Source organism: Papio anubis, chromosome 9 (assembly GCF_008728515.1).
Source record: "Papio anubis isolate 15944 chromosome 9, Panubis1.0, whole genome shotgun sequence".
NCBI lineage: Eukaryota > Metazoa > Chordata > Mammalia > Primates > Cercopithecidae > Papio > Papio anubis.
This window is the reverse complement of record NC_044984.1, coordinates 119,299,227-119,319,617: the sequence shown is the minus strand read 5'-3', so window position 1 is coordinate 119,319,617 and position 20,391 is coordinate 119,299,227. Positions and strand designations below refer to the sequence as shown.

At 48.1% G+C, this 20,391-nt stretch overlaps 1 pseudogene; it reads right to left on the bottom strand.

The window, feature by feature from the left end:
• Window positions 1–330: 330 nt before the first annotated feature.
• Window positions 331–430, bottom strand: LOC116269020 (annotated as a pseudogene).
• Between the last annotated feature and the right edge of the window lie 19,961 nt (window positions 431–20,391).

The window sequence follows — 20,391 nt, the reverse complement described above, 5'->3', positions numbered from 1 at the left end:
ATGGTGCTACTAAAACCACTGCAATGAAAGCTATTCTCTTTCTTTTTCTTTTTTATTCTTTTTGAGATTGGGTCTCACTGTCTCCCAAGGTGGAGTGCAGTGGTGTGATCTTGGCTCACTGCAACCTCCACCTCCTGGGTTCAAGCGATCCTCCCACTTCTTTCCACTTCTTTCTCCCAAGTAGCTGGGACTACAGACATGCGCCACCATGCCCAGCTAACTTTGTATTTTGTGTAGAGACGGGGCTTCACCATGTTGCTCAGGCTGATCTCAAATGCCTGCCTGCCTCGGCCTCCCTAAGTGCTGGGATAATAGGCATGAACCACATCACCCAGTCAAGGCTATTTCTTTTTTTAAAATTTAAACAGGGGCCATGCTAAACTACTCTGTATCATTCCAATTTTAGCATATGTGCTGCCAAAGTGAGCACAAGTATTTTATTTGTTATTGTTATTATTATTTTTTGAGACAAAGTCTTGCTCTGTCGCCCAGGCTGGAGAGCTGTGGCATGATCACGGCTCACTGTAGCCTCGACCTCCCGGGCTCAAGTGCTCCTCCTACCTTAGCCTTCCAAGTAGATGGGACTACAGGCATGCACCACCATGCCTGGCTAAATTTTTGTATTTTTCGTAGAGATGGAGTAGCACTATGTTGCCCAGGCTGGTCTCAAACTCCGGAGCTCAAGTGATTGGCGCACCTCAGCCTCCCAAAGTGCTGGGATTACAGATGTGAGCCACTGTATCCGGCTGGCTATATTTATCCATAGATTTTTGCCTTTGTGTGCATATATATCTGAAAGATAACTTCTCAAAGCAAACTTGCTGGGTCAAAGGCCATATGCATTTCAAATTTAGACAGGCTTTGTCAAATTTTCCTCCGAAGAGGTTACACAAATTTACCCTTCTACCAACAGCAGCCAGCAGTGCCTGCTTCTCCACACCCTAACAACACAAGGAGCTTCTCACACTCTGATCTTTGCCTATTTATCTGCTAGGTGAATTAAAGTATCTCACGATAGTTGTTTGTTTTTTTTTTTTTTTAGGGGGGATGGAGTTTCACTCTTGTTGCCCAGGCTGGAGTGCAATGGCGTGATCTCGGCTCACTGCAACCTCTGCCTCCCGGGTTCAAGTGATTCTCCTGCCTCAGCCTCCGGAGTAGCTGGGATTACAGGCGCCCGCCACCATGCCCAACTAATTTTGTATTTTTAGAAGAGATGGGGCTTCTCCTTGTTGGTCAGGCTGGTCTTGAACTCCTAACCTCAGGTGATCCACCCGACTCGGCCTCCCAAAGTGCTAGGATTACAGGTACGAGCCATCGTGCCCGGTGATAGTTTTACCTTAAAAATTGTTCTGTGTTCCCTCACACAATAAGGACCTCATTGATTATTTCACTTGACAAAGTCACTTTCCATGTGGAAAACACTTCTTGAAGCCCTTGGGATCTCAGCTGGGGACGTGGGGACTTTGCCCTCCAGGAGGGCATCTAATGTTTGTAATGATTGCCTCATCTGTCGTTTGCACTGAGCTCATGTTGCTAATTATTAGCTATGGTGGATGCGGAGAGAAAGACGGAATTGGATGTGGAACGGCAGAAGCTATGACAAGCTGCAAGAGGGCCTGGCTGTCACTGTTTACAAAATTATAATATTTCTCAAAGGTAATTTTGTTATAAAGTAATTGTGCAGTTTGTTCATTTAACTGTGCAGTTTATTTGTTCATTTAACAAATAAGGGACTGTAGAGATGGGGTCTTGCTATGTTGCCTGGGCTGATCTGGAACTCCCGGGCTCAAGTGATCCTCCTGTCTCGGCCTCCCAAAGTGCTGGGATGACAGATGTGAGCTACTGCACCCAGCCGGCAGGGCTGTCCTTTTTCACTTGCCCCAACCTCAGTGGCTGATGTACTGATTTGCTCCTGGAATCTAAGATTCATGCAGCCACAGAGGGACAACCCTGGCGACTTAGCCGAAGTGTGTAACATTGAAAAGAATTATAGCCGGGTGCAGTGGCTCACACTTGTAATCCCACAACTTTGGGAGGCCGAGGTGTGCTGATCACAAGGGCAGGAGTTTGAGACCAACCTGCCCAACATGGTGAAACCCTGTCTCTACTAAAAATACAAAAATTAGCTGGGCGTGATGGCATGCACCTGTAATCCCAGCTACTTAGGAGGCTGAGGCAGGAGAATTGCTTGAACCCAGTAGGCAGGGGTTGCAGTGAGTTGAGATCGTACCACTGCACTCCAGTCTGAGAGACAGAGCATGACTCCGTCTCCAGAAAAAAAAAGAAAATAAAGAGAATTATGGTGTGCCCATGCTCACAGCCGAAATCAGAAAACAACTCTAAAAAACAACCCTAAAAGTCCACCAGTGTAGGCCAGGCACAGTGGCTCAGCCTATAATCCCAGCACTTCGTTCTGTTACACAGGCTGGAGTTCAGTGGCACAATCTCGGCTCACTGCAACCTCCACCTCCCGGGTTCAAGCAATTCTCCTGCCTTAGCCTCCCGAGTTGCTGGGATTACAGGTGCCTGCCACCACACCTGGCTAATTTTTGTATTTTGAGTAGAGACGGGGTTTCACCATATTGGTCAGGCTGGTCTTGAACTCCTGACCTCAATCTATCCACCAGTCTCGGACTCCCAAAGTGCTGGGATTACAGGCGTGAGCCACTGCACCCAGCCAAGAACACTTTTTATATTTTATTTTCACACTGAAAATCAGTCACATTTGCTTCAGCCTCAAAGAGCGTGAAATTAAATGAGTGCTGATAGCAAACCGCACTTTTTTCTAAACAGGAAATTTGTTAATGGGTATGGAGTTGTAGTTTTGCAAGATGAAAATGGGGACCGAGTTTCAGTTTGGGAAGATGAAACCGTTCTGGAGATGAATGGTGGCAATGGTTGCACAGCAATGTGAATGCCCTTAGTGTCACACATACGAGTGGATAGAATGGTTAAAAACTATGGGCATGGTGGTAAGACATGGCAAAGTGTTTAGAAAGCAGGCAGAAACAGGAAGCAATTGTTGAGTCTTCCATTTGGGGGGCTTCTAAAATGTTCCCTGAAGGTGGAGCAGTGCCCCCTCCCAGCGTGGGGAGGTTTCTGTGCGTGCTCACGGGCACCACGCTGAATTAGGGGCTGGCAATGGCCCTGGTGAAATGTTACCGAACCTAAATTGAGAGTCCATGGCCCAGAAGCCAGAGCATCTCTCAAGCATATGGAGGCTGTCTTGGCACCCCAGTTCTCCCCAAGGCCGCCACAAAAACACAAGGCAGCCACAAGGGGGAGTGGGGAGGTGACTCACTCCTAGCCGGGTGCTGGCATCACCTAAGGGAAGTGGGCATGGAGTGTGGTACCCGCAGGCGGTGCCACCGTTCCCCACTCCCTCCCTGCACCCCTCCATCTCCTCCGTCCTTTAAAAACTGTGATAAAATACCCATAACATAGAACTCGTCATTAAAAAAAAATCACCATTTTAACCATTTTGAAGTGTACAGTTCAGTCGCATTTAGGACAATGTTATGCAACCACCTCCTCCATCTAGTTCCAGAACATTCCTTCACCCCCAAAGGAAACCCCTGCACCTATTACGAGTCACCTCCTATTTCCCCCTCTCCCCAGTCCCTGGCAAATACCAATCTGTTTTCTGTCTCTTTTTCTTTTGTTTTTTAGACACGGTCTTGATCTGTCATCTAGGCTGGAGTGTAGTGGTGCAATCATAGCTCACTGCAGCCTCAAATCCCTGGCCTCGAACAATCCTCCTGCCTCAGCCTCCCAAAGTGCAGAGATAACAGGCATGAGCCCCTCTGTGTTCTGTCTATGGATATGCTTACTCTGGAGATTTCCTATCAATGGAATCTTGCATTGTGTGGCGTTTTGTTTCTGGCTTCTCTCACTTTTTTTTTTTTTTTTGAGACAGAGTCTTGCTCTGTCACCCAGGCTGGAGTGCAGCGGTGTGATCTCAGCTCACTGCAGCCTCCGCCTCCTGGGTTCAAGTGATTCTCCTGCCTCAGCCACCTGAGTAGCTGGGACTACAGGCGCCTGCCACCATGCCTGGTTAATTTTTTTGTATTTTTAGTAGAGATGGGGTTTTGCCATGTTGGTCAGGATAGTCTCGAACTCCTGATCTCAGGTGATCTGCCCACCTCAGCCTCCCAAAGTGCTGGGATTACAGGCGTGAGCCATTGTGCCTGGCCCTGACTTCTCATTTAGCATCATATTTTCAAGGTCCATCCATGGTGTGGTATGTATCAATGTTTTAAAAAAAATTTTTTTTAAGAGGGAGGTCTCTCTGTGTTGGCCAGGCTAGTCTTGAACTCCTGACCTTAAGTGATCCTCCTGCTTCAGCCTCCCAAAGTGCTGAGATTAGAGGTGTAAGCCACATGGCCAGCCAGTATTTCATTTCTTTTTATGGCTGAATCACATTCCATGGTATGGACAGACCACATTTTCTCATCCATTGATGGGTATTCGAGTTGTCTCCCAAATAGTTTTTTAAATGGTTAAAAATGAATGAGTATGATGTGATGTGTATTTTTGCTTTTTGCTGTTATGAATACTGTTGCTATGAACATGCACAGACAGGTATTTGAGTGCCTGTTTTCAGTTCTCTTGGATGTATACCTAGGAGTGGAATTGCTGGGTCATATGGTGATGCTATATATAACTTGATTCTTTTTCTTTTCTTTTTTTTTTGTTTCAATCAAGCAGACCGTGAGCCAGAATAGGTTCAGAGAAACTCCCCGTACGTTAAACTTGTTGATGAACTGCCAAACTGTTTTCTTCCCCTTCCTTTCTGATTTTGATGAGCAAAACTTCTCAATATAGAGACTTTCAGCTCATCCTTGAATCTCCGCCACTCTCTGCACAGCAGCCAGGGATTCCCTTAAAGCTTGCACACGACTCCTGCCCCATCCCTACTTAAACCCCATTAACTGCTTCTTCCCAACGCACACACAAAAAATGCAACTTCCTCTGTGAAGGCTACAAGGCCCAACAGGACCAGGGCCTCCCGATCCTTGCCCCCCGACCACTCAGGTCTGAGGTCAAAGTCATTTCCTTGGAGAGACTCCAAGACTGTCCTATCTGTTGTTCCTCCCACACCGTCTCTGTCTTCCACATGACTCTGATTTTGTTTTTCATCACACTCATCACAACCTGAGCAGAAGGAAAGATGATACCTCACTGCAGACCACAAGGTCTAGCTGCCCTGGGCCCGTCCCTGGTGCCACTGTCTGTCTCACAGTCTGTGCTCCAACTGCCAAACCAGCTCCTGCCACAGGCCCTTTGCACTTGCTGCCCACCCCTACCCAGAATGCTCTGCTCTCATGGATGACTTTTTCTCAGTTATTTGGTTTTGACTCAGATTTTACCCATCAAAGAGGCCCTCTGTGGTAGGTTGAACAATGGCCCCTCCAAAGATGCCTGCATCCTAATTTTCTGGGACCTGTGACTGTGTTGCTCTGGGATTAAATCAAAGGTGCCAAGATTGGGAGATGACCTGGGGCTTACCTGGTGGGTTGATGTAACCACAAGGGTCCTTATGAGAGGGACACAGTAGTCAGTCTTGGGGAAGAAGGTGACGTGGAGACAGAGGCAGCGGCTAGAGTGATGCGCTTTGTGGGTGGAGGAGGGGGCTATGAGCCAAGGAGTGCAGGCGACCTCTAGAAGCTGAAAAAGGTGAAGAAACGGATTGTCCCTTAGAGCTTCCAGAAGGGATGCAGCCCTGCAGACTCCTTAACTTTAGCCAGGTAGAACCGTTTTGGACTTCTGACCTCCAGAAATGAAAGACAATGAGAAGATAACCAATTTGTGTTGTTTTAAGTCACTATGTTCATGATTTGTTACAGTAGCTAACAGAAAGCTTCTTGACCAACCCAGGCCCCACCCCAGGCAGACTCTAAGCCGCTCCTTTCTTAGCTGTTCCCTTATTGTCCTCATTTCATTGTCGCTTGAGTATCCTACAAATGGAAGCTCAGAGCTAGTTCAGAGCATGTATATATATATATATATATATATATATTTTTTTTTTTTGAGATAAGGTTCCACTCTGTCCCCCAAGCTGGAGTGCAGTGGTGCGATCACAGCTCACTGCAGCCTCAACTGCCCTGGGCTCAAGTGACTCTCCAGCCTCAGCCTCCCCAGTGGCTGGGACCACAAGCACGCACCATCACACCTGGCTAATTTTTAACTATTTTATAGAGATGAGGGTCTCACCATGTTGTCCAGGCTGGTCTCAAACTCCTGGGCTCAAGCAATCCACCCACACATCAGCCTCCCAAAGTGTTGGGATTATAGGCAAGAGCCACCACACCCAGCAGTTTGCAAATTTTAAAACTTTCTGACTGTTGCCAATCTGTCCTCCAGAAACATGTTGCCAATTCCCAGCTTTACCTACACCAAGGGAGAGGTCGCTTCCCTCTACTGTTGGCATCGTGGCTACAGAAAACACTGCTGTCCTCCCTGAGGGCACTGTTCCCTCCCTCCCCTTCCCTTGACCACCAGTTAAAGGATATGAAGCCTCAGTCTCCCAGGCTCTTGACATTTTCATGTACTGTTTCCTCTGCCTGCAAATCTTTTCCCAGCTTTGAGTAGCAGGCCTATTTTGTCATTTCCAGGTTAGTTTAACTCAGAGAGGCCTTCCCTGGCCTCCCAACCTAAGGTTGCCATCAGGTCCTGCCTAATCCTACTATCTGTTTTACTTCTTTACTTAGCCCTTTTGGCCCCCTGGTATTTACTTAAGTCTCCAGCATTCTCCACAAGCAGGGGCCTCGTCTGTTTCACCGCTGTATCCCAGTGCCCAGAACAGTGCTTGACGATAGTAGGTGCTCAATAAATACGTGTAGACTAAATAATGAATGAATAATAATATATTTTTTTCTATGTTGGTGAGCTATTTCTGTTATAGTTTTGAGTCTTGTTATCTTCCCAAAGCATCCTTCCTAACTTCAAACCTTCTTAATTAGTTCTCAAGATGGAGTAATAGGAATGGTAGTTGGGTGGGAACATAAACAAGTTTTCAAATGTCAACAATAGTTGATTTTTTAAATACAAGAAGAGACAAAAAGGTCACATATTGTATGACTTTATTTATGGGAAATATCCAGAACAGGCAGACGCACAGAGACAGAAAGCAGACGAGTGGCTGCCAGAGGCTGGAGGAGGGGAATGAGGAGGGAGTGTTTAATGGGTACAGGGTTTTATTTTGGGGTGATAAAAATGTCTGAAACTAGGTAGAGGTGGTGGTTATACAACACTGTGAATATACTAAATGCCACTTTTTAATTAATTTTTTTTTTTGAGAGGGAGTCTTGCTCTGTTGCCCAGGCTGGAGTGCAGTGGCATGATCTCGGCTCACTGAAGCCTCTGCCTCCCAGGTTCAAGTGATTCTCCTGCCTCAGCCCCCCGAGTAGCTGGGATTATAGGCACCCACCATCATGCCCAGCTAACTTTTGTATTTTTAGTAGAGACGGGTTTCACCATGTTGGCCAGGCTGGTGTCGAACTCCTGGGCTTGAGTGATCCTCCCACTTTGGCTTCCCAAAGTGCTAGGATTGTAGGTGTGATCCATTGCGATCGGCCACTTTTTAATGTAATGTAATGTAATTTAATTTATTTTTTTTTCTTGAGGCAGGGTCTTGCTCTGTTGCACAGGCTGGAGTGCAGTGACGCCATCTCGGTTCACTGCAGCTTCAACCTCCCGGGCTCAAGTGATCCTCCTGCCTCAGCCTCAAGAGAATTTGAGACTACAGGTGCATGCCACCATGCCTGGCTGATTTTTATATTTTTTTGGTACAGACGGCATCTTGCCATGTTGCCCAGGCTGGTCTCAAACTCTTGGCCTCAAGTGATCCTCCCACCTCAGCCTCCCAAAGTGCTGGGATTACAGGCATGAGCCACTGCACTCGGCCTACTTTTTGGTTTTTGGAAGTAGCCCTGTGGACGGGTGTGAGATGATATCTTACTGTGGTTTCAATTCGTATTTTTCTGGTTATGAGTGATGTTCATCTTTTCATTTGCTTATTGGCCATTTGTATATCATCTTTGGAGACAAGACTATTCAAGTATTTTGCCCCCTCCTGCTTTTTCTTTCTTTCTTTTTTTTTTTTTGTGAGTCAGGTTCTCGCTCTGTCGCCCAGGCTAGAGTACAGTGGTGTGATCTTGGCTCACTGCAACCTCCACCTCAGCCTCCTGGGTAGCTGGGACCACAGGCACACACCACCACACCCAGCTAATTTTCTTTGTATTTTTATAGAGATGGGGCTTTCACTATGTTGGCCAGGCTGGTCTCAAACTCCTGAGTTCAAGCGATCCTCCCACATCAGCCTCCCAAAGTGCTGGGATGAGAGGCATGAGCCACCACACCTGCCCCCGCCATGTTGCTTTTTGTTTGTTTGTTTGTTTTTGAGATAGGGCCTTGCTTTGTCATCCAGGCTGGGGTGCAGTGGCTGCTCACGGCTCACTGCAGCTTCAGTCTCCCAGGCTCAAGTGATCCTCCTGCCTCAGCCTGTAGCTGGGACTACAGCACTCACCATCACACCTGGCTAATTTTTTCATTTTTTGGAAAGATGGATTCTTGCTATGTTGCCCAGGCTGGTCTTGAACTCATATCAAGTGCTCTATCTACCTTGGCCTCCCAAAGTGCTGGGATTGTAGGCATGAGCCATCACAATAAACTTTTTGCCATTTTAAAAATTAGGTTATTTGTTGATGAGTTTTAGCATATTCATCCTTTGTTAGATATATGATTTGCAAATAATTTCTCCCATTCCGAAGAAGGAATTCTGTTGATTGTGTCCTTTGATGCATAGTAGGCTCTGCCTTTTTATGAAGAAATGTTAAAGAATTCACAAGTGTTTTTTTTTTTGAACCGGAGTCTTGCTCTGTTGCCCAGACTGGAGGGCAGTGGTGTGATCTTGCTCACTGCAGCCTCCACCTCCCAGGTTTAAGCAATTTTCCTGCCTCAGCCTCCCAAGTAGCTGAGACTACAGGTGTGTGCCACCACCCCCGGCTGATTTTTTGTAGTTTTGGTAGAGACAGGGTTTTGCCATGTTGGCCAGGCTGGTCTCGAACTCCTGACCTCAGTGATCCACCCCCCTCAGTTTCCCAAAGTGGTAGGATTACAGAATTCATAAATGCTTTAAAACCATCCCTGACCAGGCATGGTGGCTAATGCCTGTAATCCCGGTACTTTGGGAGGCCAAAGCAGGAGGATCACTTGAGTCCAGGAGTGTGAATCTAGTCTGGGCAACATGGCAAGACCCTGTCTCTATAAAAAGTTTTAAAAAAATTAGCCAGGTGTGGTGGCGAACACCTGTTGTCCCAGCTACCTGGGAGGCTGAGGTGGATCTCTTGAACCCGGGAGGCAGAGGTTGCATTGACGCCCCAGATCACACCACTGCACTCCAGCCTGTGCGACACAGCCAGACCCTATCTCAAGAGAGGCAGAGAGGGCCGGGCACAGTGGCTCACGCCTGTAATCTCAGCACTTTGGGAGGCCGAGGTGGGTCTTCCCGAGGAAGAGTCTTACTATGTTGCCCAGGCTGGTCTTGAACTCATATCAAGTGCTATATCTACCTTGGCCTCCCAAAATGCTGGGATTGTAGGCATGAGCCATCACAATAAACTTCTTGCCATTTTAAATGGCACGAGATCAGGAGTTTGAGACCAGCCTGGCCAACATAGTGAAACCCCGTCTCTTTTTTTTTTTTTTTTTTTTTTTGAGACTGAGTCTGGCTCTGTCGCCCAGGCTGGAGTGCAGTGGCCGGATCTCAGCTCACTGCAAGCTCCGCCTCCCGGGTTTACGCCATTCTCCTGCCTCAGCCTCCGGAGTAGCTGGGACCACAGGCGCCCGCCACCTCGCTCGGCTAGTTTTTTGTATTTTTTAGTAGAGACGGGGTTTCACCGTGTTAGCCAGGATAGTCTCGATCTCCTGACCTTGTGATCCGCCCGTCTCAGCCTCCCAAAGTGCTGGGATTACAGGCTTGAGCCACCGCGCCCGGCGTGAAACCCCGTCTCTACTAAAAATACAAAAAATTAGCCGGGCATGGTGGCATATGCCTGTAGTCTCAGCTACTCAGGAGGCTGAGGCAGGAGAATTGTTTGAACCTGGGAGGCGCAGAGGTTGTAGTGAGCTGAGATCGCACCACTGTACACCAGCCCAGGCGACAGTGCGAGACTCCATCTCAAAAATAAAAATAAAAATACAATAAAAATAAAATAAAAATAAAAATAAAAAGAGGGAGAGAGAGAGAAAGAGAGAGAGAGACAGGGAGACAGAGAGAGAAAAGAAAGCCATCACTACGTATAAAAGGGGTTTTGGCAAAAAGTAAGTCTTGCCCTGCCTTGACTTCCCTCCCCAGAGGCAACCTCTATTACCAGTTTGCTGTATAGCTTTCCGGTGATTTTCTTTGAGTTTTCTAATGTAACATTTCCACAGACAATTGTGCAATTTGTTTTTATGCAAAATGAACCTTGGCTATGAGTGGTCTCTGGGGGCCTCAGTATCCCCATTGGTAAGACAAGGGAGTTGGAGTGGATAATTCCTAAAGACTGCTGGGAGGAACACAGCCCGCATGCTGGGAAAGATCCCAGCCATGCTCCTCGGCCCTCCTTTCATGAAGGTTTATGAAGGCTCTGTCTTGATTTTTTTTTTTTTAAGACGGAGTTTCACTCTTTATTGCCCAGGCTGGAGTGCAATGGCACGATCTCAGCTCACCGCAACCTCTGCCTCCCGGGTTCAGGTGATTCTCCTGCCTCAGCCTCCTGAATAGCTGGGATTACAGGCATGCGCCACCACGCCCGGTTAATTTTGTATTTTTAGTAGAGATGGAGTTTCACCATGTTAACCAGGCTGGTCTCAAATTCCCGACCTCAGGTAATCCTCCCGCCTTGGCCTCCCAAAGTGCTGGGATTACAGGTGTGAGCCACCGTGCCCAGCCAGCTCTGTCTTGATTTGAGAGGTTATTTCTTTTTGTTGTTGTTGTTCTTTTGATAGAGGGTCTTGCTCTGTCGCCCAGGCTGGATTGCAGTGGTGTGATCATAGCTTGCTGCAACCTCTACCTCCCGGGCTCAAGTGATCCTCCCACCTCAGCCTCCTGAGTAGCTGGGACCACAGGCATGCACCACCACACCCGGCTTATTTTTGTATTTTGTATTTTTTGTACAGAAGGGGTCTCACTGTGCTGCCCAGGCTGGTCTCAAACTCCCGGGCTCAAGTGATCCTCCTGTCTCAACCTCCCAAAGTGCTGGGATTACAGGCATGTGCCACCATAACCTGGCCCCAAAGAGGTTATTTTTTAAAGGAGAAAGCCATTTTCTCTGAACAGCATTAGCGTCTGTTCTGTGGGAATACAAGAGTTCTTGTTTTGTTCCACTTAATAAGAACTCAGTTCCTCCTGTCAGCTCGATGCTGGGAAAAACTCTAAGTTCAGTTCTTTATTTTTCAGAAACTCCAAAGAACATGGAAATGAGACCACAGGAAGAATCCAGAACCCATCATAAAATTTCTATCTGCAGTTTGTGTCTACAGTGTGCCAGTTATTGATAAGGGTGAGGCCGAAAGTGGGACAGTGTGGGGAAGATTTTTTAATTGCTCCCCAATTACCATATTCCTTTTTTCTTTTCTTTTTTTTTTTTGAGACAGAATCTCGCTCTGTTGCCCAGGCTAGAGTGCAGCGGCGTGATCTTGGCTCACTGCAACCTCCGCCTCCTGGGTTCAAGCAATTTTCTGCCTCAGCCTCCCGAGTAGCTGGGATTACAGGCGCCCGCCACCACGCCTGGCTAATTTTTGTATTTTTAGTAGAAACGGGGTTTCACCATCTTGGCCAGGCTGACTCCTTCCCAAAGTGCTGGAATTACAGGCGCGACGCCTGGCTCATATTTCTCTTTTCTTTTTAGTTTTAGAGTCCCTAAAGTTCCAGAGGGGCATACGTCACCCAGCTAGAGGTGATGTTTTCCAGCTTCCACTGAAGCTAGGTGTGACCTCGAGATTATGTTCTGGCCTATAAGATACAGGTAGATGATGTGATGGGAATACTTCCAGGCCACATGGTTAGAAGGGAAGCTCCTAACCTTCTAACCTTTCCCACTCTCTTTGAGCTGGAACATGGACAGGGTTCGAGAAGCCAGCTCTGTCCCTGGGGATGGTGGAGCAGCTGGATGCTGGGTCCCTGGGTCCCTGGGTGACCACATGGAGGTGAATCTCCTGCCTTCTTAGACTAGTAGCCACCTCTGCAATGTTAAGGGAGAGAGGAATACGTTTCTAATTTGTTAGAGCCACTGTATTTGGGGTCTCTTAGGAGCTCAACATATACCCTAATACAGGTGGCTTTCACCTTTTTAGACAACTTTTTATTTTTTGAGACAGAGTCTTGCTCTGTCACCCAGGTGGAGTATAGTGGTGTGATCTTGGCTCACTGCAACCTCCGCCTCCCAGGTTCAAGTGATTCTCCTGTCTCAGCCTCCCAAGTAGCTGGGACTACAGGTGCCCGCCACCATGCCCAGCTAATTTTTGTATTTTTAGTAGAGACAGGGTTTCACCATGTTGGCCAGGCTGGTCTCAAACTCCTGACCTCAGGTGATTTGCCCACCTCGGCCTCTTGAAGTGCTGGGATTACAGGTGTGAGCCACTGTACCTGGCCCTTTTTATACAACTTTGATTTTTACTTTTTTTTTTTTTTTTTTTTGAGACTGAGTCTCGCTCTGTTGCCTAGGCTGCAGTGCAGGGGCACAATCTCAGCTCACTGCAACCTCCTCTGCCTCCTGGGTTCAAGTGATTCTCCTGTCTCAGCCTCCCAAGTAGCTGAGATTACAGGTGTGCAGCACTGCACCCGGCTAATTTTTGTATTTTTAGTAGAGACGGGGTTTTGCCGTATTGGCCAGGATGGTCTCAATCTCTTGACCTTGTGATCCGCTCGCCTCAGCCTTCCAAAGTGCTAGGATTACAGGCGTGAGCCACCGCGCCCAGCCACTTTACTTCTAATGAAAGAAAAGATCTTGTTTACAATCGCAACTGTAATGATAAAATATTTAACAACAAACTTCCCAAGGAGTGTAGAGGATACAAACGTAAAAACCTTTAAAAAAATTATACTATTGTTGAAATATAAAAAGAGACCTACATTCATGGGAATACAATCTTTCTTCTTAGAGAGGAAGAATCAGCTTTGGAAAGATGCCAAGAGCTTGCTAAATTTAACTAGAAATCCATGCAATCCCCATTAAAATACCAACACAACATTTTGGGAGGTTTGAGAAAATGGTGCCCAAGTTCACCAAAAGATGTGAATAATGGAAAATTGCCAGGAAAATTTTAGAAATAAAAAATAACGAGGGGGTCAGGCACTGTGGCTCATGCCAGTAATCCCAGCATTTTGGCAGGCTGAGGTGGGAGGATTGCTTGAGGCCAGGAATTCGAGACCACCCTGGTAAACACAGCAAGACCCCATCTCAACAAAATTAAAAAAAAAAAAAAATCAGACCAGGCATGACAGCTCATGCCTGTAATCTCAGTGCTTTGGGAGGCCAAGGTAGGTAGATCACTTGAGGCCAGGGGTTTGAGACCAGCCTGGCCAACATGGCAAAACCCTGTCTCTACTACAAATATAAAGAAATGTCAGCTGGTGTGGTAGCAGGCGCCTACAATCCCAGCTACTTGGGAGATTGAGGCACGAGGATCACTTGAACCCAGGAGGTGGAGGTTGCAGTGAACAGAGATCGCTCCACTGCATTCCAGCCTGGGTGACAGAGCAAGACTCTGTTTAAAAAAAAAAAAAATCAGCCAGGCATGGAGGCGTGCACCTGTAGTCCCGTCCTAGCTACTCTGAGGGCTGAACTGAGAGGATCGCTTGAGCCCAGGATGTAGAGGCTACAGTGAGCTATGATCGCATCATTGCACTCCAGCCTGGGTGACAGAGCGAGGCCCCATCTCTAAAAATAATTATGTATATCTATATAATTATATATATTGTGTGTGTGTGTATATATATATACACACACATAGTGTATATATATATTTCAATGTTTTACCTGGTTTTATTTATGTATTTATTTATTTTGAGACAGAGTCTCACTCTGTTGCCCAGGCTGGAGTGCAGTGGCATGATCTCAGCTCACTGTAATCTCTGCCTCCTGGGTTCAAGCTATTCTCCTGCCTCAGCCTCCTGAGTAGCTGGGATTATAGGCATGTGTCACTAAGTCCAGCTAATTTTTGTATTTTTAGTAGAGACAGGGTTTTGCTATGTTGGCCAGACTGGTCTTGAACTCCTGGCCTCAAGTGATCTGCCTGCCTCGGCCTCCCAAAGTGTTGGGATTACAGGCGTGAGCTACTGCGCATGGCCTATTTTATTATTAGTTATTGTTGTTAATCTCTTACTGTGCCTAAATTATAAATTAAATTTTATCATGGGGAAAAACAGTCTATACTGGGTTCAGTGCTATCTCAGGTCTCAGGCGTCCACTAGGGATCTTGGAACGTATCCCCTGAAGATAAGGAAGGACCCCACCGCTCCGCTGGAATTCAAAATAATCCGCCCACTCCACAGTGAGGTGGGTAAAAGCCAGTCTGACAGTGCTTTGATGATCTCGTACTCTCTACTCTTTGCTTTTGCAGAACATTAATCACCAAATGTTTTCCAAATTTTGCAAGAGGAGAACAGGTGTCAGGGGTGAGGGAGGGCCTCGCTTTCATCTAATAGGCCTTTCTGTTCGTTCTGTTTCTCTTGGATTTTGTGAAGCTCAGACTCCAGCATCTGACAACTCAGGTTCAAATTCGGGCCTGGTTACTCCCTCCCTGTGTCCCTGTGTGACCTTGAACAAGTTACTTTATTTCTCTGTGCCTCAGTTTCCTCATCTGAAAAGTAGACATAATATTGGTTCTAACTCCAGAGGTGAATGTGGGGATTCAATGAATTAAAATGTAAAACAGTTAGAACACTGCCATGCATGAAGTTCAGTCTTGATGAATATTAGCTATTATTATGATCAATATCTGCCATGGGACAAGGTGCAGGGGCACATACCTATAATCCCAGCATTTTGGGAGGCAGAGGTGGGAGGTTCACTTGAGCCCAGGAGCTGGAGACCAGCCTGGGCAACATAGGAAGACCCTGTCTCTACAAACAATAATAAAAAAACAGGCCAGGCACAGCGGTTCATGTAATCCCAGCACTTTGGGAGACCGAGGCGGGCAGATCACCTGAGGTCAGGAGTTTGAGACCAGCCTGGCCGACAGGGTGAAACCCCGTCTCTACTAAAAATACCAAAAATTAGCCAGGTGTAGTGGTGGGTGCCTGTAATCCCAGCTACTTGGGAGGCTGAGGCAGGAGAATCACTTGAACCCAGGAGGCGGAGGTTGCAGTGAGCTGAGATGGCGCCACTGCACTCCAGCCTAGGCAGCAAGAGTGAAACTCTATCTAAAAAAAAAAAAGCAAAAAAACTGGGCATGGTGTGCATCTCTGTGGTCCCAGCTACTCGGGAAGCTGAGGCGGGAGGATTGCTGGAGCCCAGGAGGTCAAGGCTGCAGTGAGCTGCGATTGTGCCACTGCACTCCAGCCTGGGCGACAGAACCAGACCCTGTCTCAAAAGAAAAATAAAATCTGTCATGGGTTGAATTGTGTTCCCAAAAAGATAGGCTGAAGCCCTGTCCTTTGATACCTGAGAATGTGACTTCATTTGGAAGTAGGGTCATTGCAGATGAGTGACATCCTGCTGGAGCAGGTTGGGCCCCTAATCCAACAGGACTGGCGTCCTTGTAAGAGCAGAGCCATCTTGTGAACACAGATGTACACGGGAAGGATGGTGTCAGACTCAGGGATGATGGCCCCATGACCTCAGAGGCGTCTGCAAGCCAAGGAGCCCCGAGGATTGCCAGCCAGCCCCCTGGAAGCTGGAAGAGCGAGGAAGGAGCCTCGGAGCCTTCAGAGGGAGCGTGGCCCTGCAGACATCCCCATCTCAGACTTCCAGCCTCCAGAACTTCCAGAGAGTAAACTTTCTGTTTATTTATATATTTTTATTTTTTTGAGACAGTCTCACTCTGTCACCCAGGCTAGAATGCAGTGGCACAATCTCAGCTCACTGCGGCCTCAACTTCCCTGGGTTCAGGTAATCCTCCCACCTCAGCCTCCCAAGGAGCTGGGAGTACAGCCATGCACCACCACACCTGGGTAATTTTTGCATTTTTTGTAGAGATGGGGTTTGGCCATGTTGTCCAGGCTGCTCTTGAACTCCTGGACTCAAGTGATCCTCCCACCTCGGCCTCCCCAAGACCTGGGATTGCAGGTATGAGCTACTGTGCCCGGCTTTCTGTTGCTTTAAGCTACCGGGTTTGTGGTGCTTTGTATGGCAACCCTAGCAAACTAACACTATATCTATTCACAATTGTTTGATAAATTAAAACAAAAACAATTCTTGAAAGCATCTCTTTCTCCCTCCTTCCTGTGCCTGGGGGTGGGTGGGGAGTCTGTGTTGAGCACCCCAGCTGAGACCAGGCAACTGCAGTGGCCTGCGAAGGTGTTTGGACTTTGTCCTGCAGACCGTGAGAGGCCCCTGGAGGTTGTACATTGGGGAGTGACTATTTCCTAGGTGTTTTAGGAAGCTCAGCCTGCCTGCCGGTGGAGGGGGAAGGGGGGAGGGGAGAGGGTTCTGGCCAGTTAGGGGACTGGAGCTGTCATCCAGGCAGGAGATGGTGTGATCTGGATCAGCAGTTCTCAAAGTGTGGTCCGCAGACCAGCAGCACCAGCGAGCTCAGGAAACTTGCTGAAAATGCAGTTATCAGGCCCACCCAGACCTACTGAATCAGGCGCTCCAGGGGTGGGGCCAGCCCTCTGGGTTCCACTAAACCTCCAGGTGGCTCTGCTGTTTGCCCAAGCGCAAGAACTCTCGCTGGGCTAAAGGAAGAGGGTGGAGAGGGTACGTCAGTCCTGTGGGGCTGCGGGACAAAGTGCCACCAACTGGGTGGCTTAGAACAACAGAAATGCATTTCTTACCTTTCTGGAGGGCAGAAATCAGAAACGAAGGTGTCAGTAGAGCCCTCTGAAGCCTGGGGTGGGGAGGAGCCTTGCTGCCTCCTTCAACCTCTGAGGGCCAGCAGCCCCCGGTATTTCTTGGCTTGTAGATACAGCACTGCAATCTCTGCCTCGATGGCACATGACATTTTGTATGTGCCTCTGTGACAAGATCTTCTTCTTCTTCTTCTTTTTTTTGAGACGCCGTTTCGCTCTTGTTGCCCAGGCTGGAGTGCAATGGCGCAATCTTGGCTCACTGCAACCTCCGCCTCCCGGGTTCTAATGATTCTCCTGCCTCAGCCTCCTGAGTAGCTGCGATTACAGGCACCTGCCACCATGCCCAGCTAATTTGTTGTATTTTTAGTAGAGACGGGGTTTCGCCATGTTGGGCAGGCTGGTCTCGAACTCCTGACCTCAGGTGATCCGCCCGACTCGGCCTCTCAAAGTGTGGGATTACAGGCGTGAGCCACCGCGTCCAGCCCGATGTCCCTCTTCTTATAAGGACCCCTTTCCTATTGGATCAGGGCCCGCCCGAATCCTGCAGGCCCTCCTCTTGATTTAATTGCATCTGCAAAGACCCTGTTTCCAAATAAGGCTGCAATCACAGGGACCAGGGGCCTAGGACTTGGGCATATCATTTTTTGGAGGGACACAATTCTACCCACCTCAGATGGGGAGAATGAAAGGATGCAAAAAACATCAAAACAAGAGAAATGTTAGTGATTAGAAATGTTAGTGTGGGGAGTGGAAGTAGGATGAAAAGAGAAAGAACTCAAATGCCCTGCTATTGTTACATAAATAACAAAGCTGGGGTAACTGCGGTGTTCTTTTTCTCTTTTTCTCGAAGAGGGACATCCTCCGGCTAGTATTTCAGAAACTTTATCCTCAGTTCTTGGGAACCATAAATACACTGTTGAAACAAACTCCTTCTCACCTGACAACCTCTCTCTCTTCCCTGTGGGGCGGGTTGGGGAGGAAGGAGTGAGCAAGGCCCCCTGTCCACCCACTCATGGAGCCAGGGTACAACTGCGCTAACTCTCACTGAGGGCGACACCTTAGAGCCAAGTTCGAGTTGAAGTTCAAGGTCCCAGGATCCAGAGGCATCTGAAGCTGCTCCAGCTCTCAGCTGTCTCAAGGGAAAAGATAGTCTCAGAGACAGTCTAGGACCTGTCTTGGTGAGGAGCCAGGTAGCCCGTAAGTGTGGGAGCTCCTGCCTCTGACACCAGGCATGGCTGAAAGCATTTGTCCTTCTGGAAGATTCTGTTCCACCCATCACTCCAGAGTGAGTCAGAAGCCCCTGAAGGGTTTGTGAAAATGCAGATTCCTGGGCCTTACTCCCCAGTGTCTGAGTCACAGGTCTGGGGTGAGGACTCAGAATCTGCTTGCCTGACTTCCTTCCTTCCTTCCTTCTTTCCTTTCTTTTCTTTCTTTCTTTCCTTCTTTCCTTCCTTCCTCCCTCCCTCCCTTCTTTCCTTTCTTTTATTTCTTTCCTTCTCTTTCTCTTTCTTTTCTTTTCCCTTTTCTTTTCTCTCTTTCCTTCCCTTCCTTCCTTCCTTCCTTCCTTCCTTCCTTCCTTCCTTCCTTCCTTCCTTCCTTCCTTCCTTCCTTCTTTCCTTCCCTTCCCTCCCTCCCTCCCTTTCTTCCTTCCTTCCATCCTTCCTTCCTTCCTTTCTCTTTCTCTTTCTTTCTTCCTTTATTTCTTTTCTTTTCTTTTTTTTTTTGAGAGAGGCTATTGCTCTATTGCTCAGGCTGGAGTGCAGTGGTGTGGACATGGCTCACTGCAGCCTTGACCTCCCAGGCTCAAGAGATCCTCCCACCTCAGCCTCCTGAGTAGCTGGGGCTACAGGCACTTGCCACCATGACTGGCTAATTAAAACAATGTTTTTTTGTAGAGATGGTATCAAACTATGTTACCCAGGCTGGTCTCAAACTCCTGGGCTCAAGTTATCCTCCAGCCTTGGCCTCCCACAGTGCTGGGATTACAGGCATGAGCCACCACGACTGGCCTGAAAACCTGCATTTCTATCACATTCCCAGGTGGCCTGGTGCTGCTCCCCTGGAGAACACCTGGAGGAGAACCAAGACCCCCGATGAACGGCTCTCAGCCTAGTGTGCATATGAGAATCACACAGGGAGTTTCAACACACACCAACCCCTGTGCCCGACCCAGACCCTGGGAGACCGCTGAGTGCGGGCCACAAGCGCTGGCCCCCAGGGAGTTCTAATCATTGGCCAAAGTCGGGGTGAACAGCCGAACTCCTTCTCACCCATCAATGCCACTTCAGATACCACTTCCTCAGCAAGCCTTTCCTGACTTCCTCCAGTGGGGGTAGGTCCCTCATTCATTCATTCGTTCATTCATTCATTCCACAAACTATCATGCCCCTTGCATGCACCGGGCCCTGTGCTGGTGCTGGGGATTCAGATGTGAGGCCAGGTAAGGTTTTTGCCCTCGTGGTGTTTCTCTGCAGAAACATGGAGGAAACAAGTGGTGAAAAGTCAGGACAGACGATGTCAGGGTGTGACGAAAATAAAACAGAACGACGATGAAAATAAAACAGGACTAAAGAGCATTAATTAATTAGAGACAGGGTCTGACAGTCACAGTCTGACAGATCCAGGTATGGTGGCGGGTGCCTGTTGTCTCAGCTACTAGGGAGGATTACCTGAGCCCAGGAGTTTGAGGCTGCATCTAAAAAAAAAAGGAGGCAAGAAATTCGGATTGTGGACCTTTTGTTTGTTTTTAGATACTTTCTTGAAAGCTGCTGCCACAATCGTGATGCTCTCACATTCCATGGTTCGGTTCCTCCGATGCACAAAGTTCACTCCTACCTCAGGGCCTTTGTGCGTGCTATGCCCTCCGCCTGGAGAGACAGGGTCTCTAATTAATTAACAGGGCCACTCTGTTGGCCAGGCTGGAGTACAGTGGCACAATCATGGTTCACTGCAGCCTTGAACTCCCAGGCTCAAGCAATCCTCCCGCCTCAGCCTCCAGAGCAGCTGGAACTACAGACACACCTATCATGCCCAGTTAATTTTTTCTTTCTTTCTTTCTTTTTTTTTTTTTGAGACAGAGTCCCACTCTGTCGCCCAGGCTGGAGTACAGTGGTGCGACCTCGCCTCACTGCAACCTCTGCCTCCTGGGTTCAAGTGATTCTCCTGCCTCAGCCTCCCGAGTAGCTGGGATTACAGGTGCACACCGCAGCTGGCTAATTTTTGTATTTTTAGTAGAGATGGGGTTTCACCATATTGGCCAGGCGGGTCTCAAACTCCTGAACTTAAGTGATCTGCCCGCCTCAGCCTCCCAAAGTGCTGGGATTACAGGTGTGAGCCACTGCGCCAGAGAAGAGTGTTACTTTAGAAGGGCTGGTTGAGGAAGGCCTCTATGAGGA